Below are 4,749 nucleotides of genomic sequence, written 5' to 3'. Positions count from 1 at the left end.
CAGGGACTGGGTGTGCCAAGCTTGTAGCGTCATACCCAAGAAGACTCGAGGCTATAATCGCTGACAAAGGTGCTTCAACAAAGTACTGAGTAAAGGGTCTGAATACTTATGTAAATGGGATATTTCAGTTTTTTTATATATACATTTCTAAAGACCTGTTTTTGCTTTGTCATTATGGGTATTGTGTGTAGCTTGATGGGGGGGGGGGGGGGGGGGGGGGGGGGGGTGGGACAACAATTTAGTAAATTGTAGAATACATGTAAGGGTGTAGCGTAACAAATTGTGAAAAAGTCAAGGGGTCTGAGTACTTTCAGAATACACTGTGTAACAGAAACATACAGGTAACTAGTGTACATTCTATCACATCTCATTCTATAATGACTACAGGTAACTAGTGTACATTCTATCACATCTCATTCTATAATGACTACAGGTAACTAGTGTACATTCTATCACATCTCATTCTATAATGACTACAGGTAACTAGTGTACATTCTATCACATCTCATTCTATAATGACTACAGGTAACTAGTTTACATTCTATCACATCTCATTCTATAATGACTACAGGTAACTAGTGTACATTCTATCACATCTCATTCTATAATGACTACAGGTAACTGCCAAAGTAAAGGAAACACCAACATAGTGTGCTAATAGGGCGTTGTGCCACCACGAGCCACCAGAACAGATTCAATGCACCTTGGCATAAATTCTACAAGTGTCTGAAACTCTATTGGAGGGAGCAATTCCATAATTTAGTGTTTTGTTGACGGTGGTGGAAAACGCTGTCTCAGGCAACACAATCTCCCATAAATGTTCTACTAGGTTGGGATCTGGTGACTGAGACAGACGCACATCACACACACACACACAGATCTACTACTCACTGGGATCCTCTCAGGCTCCTTTCCCCCTTGATCCATCCTCCTCTACTTTCTTCACTGCCTCAGCATACGACACCTTCTGCACTACTCAGACTCTGGCCACTTCAACCTGCCTCTCTCTCAGCGGACACTTCCGATCCCCAGCAACATGGACACCCCTACAGCTGACACACACAATTTTAAGGGATTGGATCTCTTAACCTTTAACCATTCATAAAAAAACATTCACTGACAGTTCTGTTAAGATGAACCTAAGTTCAAGATAAATCTATTTTTAATCTTGAGGTTGATATAAACAGGGTGTTTGTGTCTTTGGGCCGCTGCATCTATCCATGAGCCACTGAATGCAATAAGCAGTATGTTTCATCAAATCAAATGTTATGGGTCACATACATGTGTTTAGCTACATCAATGCAGCAGAAGGGTCTCTCTACCAAATGTAACCCCATCTAGGACACATCTAGGATACATCTAGGATACATCTAGGATACATCTAGGACACATCTAGGATACATCTAGGACACATCTAGGACACATCTAGGACACATCTAGGATACATCTAGGATACATCTAGGATACATCTAGGATACATCTAGGACACATCTAGGATACATCTAGGACATTTCTTTGAATGAGTTTCAAATACAATTTCCCCAAATAATACGAATATAGAATGGCCAAATTTCAATACACCTACTGTATAGGAAAATACCAGAATAAAAAGTTTGACATTGAAATAAATATAATACATGAAGCTTTTTGAATATTCACAACAATATTTATTAAAGACAAAATCCAAATGTAATCTAAATCTGGCAGCTGTCCCTAATGTTGAACACAGTGAGGTCTGTTTGGCACAGTGAGGTCTGTTTGGCACAGTGAGGTCTGTTTGGCACAGTGAAAATGTCTCCTCTAAGTCAGTCTGAGAGTACACAACTGTACCAGTGTGTTGAGGTTTACATGGTTTTAGGCCTGGATTCAGTCTGGACCACTGAAGATCCGCACTAGTGAAATTTAAAAGCTAACAATCCTGCATTTGCAGAGAATGCATTCACGGTAAATGCTGTATATATGGGCTCCGTTTCGGTCCGGATTGAATCTAGTCCTTGGTCATGGTAGAAGCTTCAGAACCTCTACAGTAACTTGTTACACAAAGACATGCAGAGAGAATGAAGTGGATGGTTATAGGTTCAGGTCTCACTTACTGGCCGATTTAAGGTAAAACATTTAACTTCAGTGTTCTTCATATATTTAAGTCAAATATATAACAAACATTTATTTTTAAACATCAGATGTCTTGGTTCCCACTAGGTATGTTTGTCCACGGTATGTTTGTCCAAAATACTATTTGGGGTCTTTCAATTATTTTCAAAGACATTTGGAAGAAATTATTTTGATATTTTTTATTTGAAAACAGAAGTAGTTTAATATTGTAATGTATTTTTTTTTTTAAATACTCCCATGATTTAGAACTTCTACAGTAGAACATTTCCAGACACATTATTTACAACGTTCTACTGTAGACGTTCTAACGCTTTTCTAATAGCTGGCTATTAATTAGAAAATATTAGAAAAAACATGCAAATACTTCCAATAGAAGAGGTAGATTCCGTTGGGATACAGTACACTGACATGTCCAATTTATGGACCCGTATATAAAGAAATGTCAGTCTGCCTCTAGATCGTCTGGTGCCGGCCTACACCTGGTTCCTGTATAGCATCGTTTACTGTAGCTTCAGACTTTCCTCTTTACATAACCTCATCAGTCTGCGTCCAACTCAGGATCAGACCTGTCTGCCTCTAGAATGTCTGGTGCCGGCCTACACCTGTCCAAAAGCTCTGTCTCAACACTACCATTGCCTTGATGGTTATTTCCTTCAACTTCTTTGGTTCCACCACTGGCTCCACAACCTAGATCAACATGGATCAGTGTTTTAGTCATAATTAACCAGATCAACATGCATCAGTGTTTTAGTCACAATTAAAAATACACTGCAGCCCATCTAACTACAGAATGAAATGTACATAGGACCAGGTGATTTTCACATACTGGTCACTCCTCAAATGTGATGTAACGGCTGTCGCTCTCCTCATCCTCGGACGAGGTGAGGAGAGAAGGATCTTCAGACCAAAATGCAGCTTGAGGGAAATAAGCCATCTTTTTATTTGGGAAAAAACTGATGGCAACACGAATAACAAAAAACCTTTCACAAATACAAAACAAGAAAACGACGTAGAACGAAACCTGAACATAAACTTACATAACTGAAACGTAAACTCACGAACAGGAAACAGACGACATCGAAACGAAAAACGAACAGCCAAACAGTCCTGTATGGTAAATACATGCAACGACACAGGAGACAATCACCCACAAACAAACAGTGAGAACGCCCTACCTAAATATGACTCTTAATTAGAGGAAAACGCAAACCACCTGCCTCTAATTAAGAGCCATACCAGGCAACCCAAAACCAACATAGAAACAGATAACATAGACTGCCCACCCAAAACACATGCCCTGACCATAAACACATAAAAAACAACATAAAACAGGTCAGGACCGTTACATGTGAAATAATATAAAATAATATAAATGGAGATAACATCCTTAGATTTGGCACTGACAGAGTAATTACAGACTGAGAGAACTTTATAAAGTACTGAATCTGATTTCATTACAGGAAATAAAACATCGGAAATTGTAACTTACATTTTTTGTACCATAAATAACCCCCTCCCACCGACACTGAGGCAAAACAGAATCAATGCTGTAATAGCTCCATAACGTCCGCGAGAAAAGCCTTTCTGAACTTCACCTGTGGGGAAAAGACAAGATGAGTAATTAAGTTTTCAGTTAATGAATATTAGGCAGTGAGTGGTGGTGTTACGTCCTGTCACATGCACCTGCAGGGTCTGTGTTAATGCTCTGATTGGAGCTGACGATGGTTGTGTTGCTCACAGTCTCTCTCAGAACGGGGTTGAAGATATGGCAGGTCACCGTCTGATTTTCTGTTATATTCACTTGGCTCCAAATGGTGTACAGTCCACTTTCAGGATCAGATGGTCTTTCGGTCTGTACTTCCCACGGGTCCAGAGTGCGGTTCTGAACCAATCTGACGTCCTGGATGGTCCATGTGACGACTGGCTGTGGGTATCCCCCCTGGGTTGAACACGTGGCATTCATATTTGTCTTGTTCACAGTCACACTGGGTGTCGGGAACCGTGCTGAAAGTGAACAAAGCAAAGAGAAGAAGATGTTAGAAATGTGCCATAATAACGTTTGATGATTTCCTACAATGACAGAATTAGTGCTGTGAATGATTCACACAGGTGGACATGGAATGGTATCAAACACATCCAATACATGGTTCCCATGTGGTTGACGCTATTCCAGTCCTCCCCTCAGCAGCCTCCTGTGCTATTAGCTCAACCATACCTGCCACAAGTAGGGTAGCGGGACACACTTTTATCAACTCGAGGATATGCTTATCATTCTCGTCAAACAGTGTAGCGAAAGCCCAGTAGACATTCTGCTTGTCTTCAAGTGTTACTTGGCTGAGTTTGATAGAGATATTCCCACTACTCATCTCAGACCCAAAGGCTTTAGTTCTGTTTGTGTAAAGGTTATCCTGATGTTGATTCTCTTCTCCTTTGTTGAACGAGTACAACACTTTTTCGGACTCATCTTGCCAATGGAACCGGAGTCTTGCTGGGTCGATGGCCGTGGATGAATTCAGGTCACAGGACAGGAGAACAGACTCTCCTCTAATCCCAGTGACTTCCAACTCAGATACAGCTGGTGCTGAAACATACCAATATGTCAAAGTTACAAACTAAACTCAGAATTCAACACAGATA

The 4,749-nt window shown here is 40.5% G+C and overlaps 1 long non-coding RNA gene across 1 annotated transcript; it reads right to left on the bottom strand.

Annotated features, from left to right (window-relative positions):
- Nucleotides 1–2,232: 2,232 nt before the first annotated feature.
- Nucleotides 2,233–3,913, bottom strand: LOC120058016. Its single transcript, XR_005477981.1, has 3 exons — nt 3,796–3,913; nt 3,602–3,707; nt 2,233–2,799 (listed from the first exon to the last, which is right to left on the bottom strand). It is a non-coding gene; the product is annotated as an uncharacterized LOC120058016 (long non-coding RNA).
- Between the last annotated feature and the right edge of the window lie 836 nt (nt 3,914–4,749).

This window comes from Salvelinus namaycush, chromosome 13 (assembly GCF_016432855.1).
Source record: "Salvelinus namaycush isolate Seneca chromosome 13, SaNama_1.0, whole genome shotgun sequence".
NCBI lineage: Eukaryota > Metazoa > Chordata > Actinopteri > Salmoniformes > Salmonidae > Salvelinus > Salvelinus namaycush.
The sequence above is the reverse complement of the archived record's forward strand: the minus strand, read 5'-3'. Positions and strand labels throughout refer to the sequence as shown.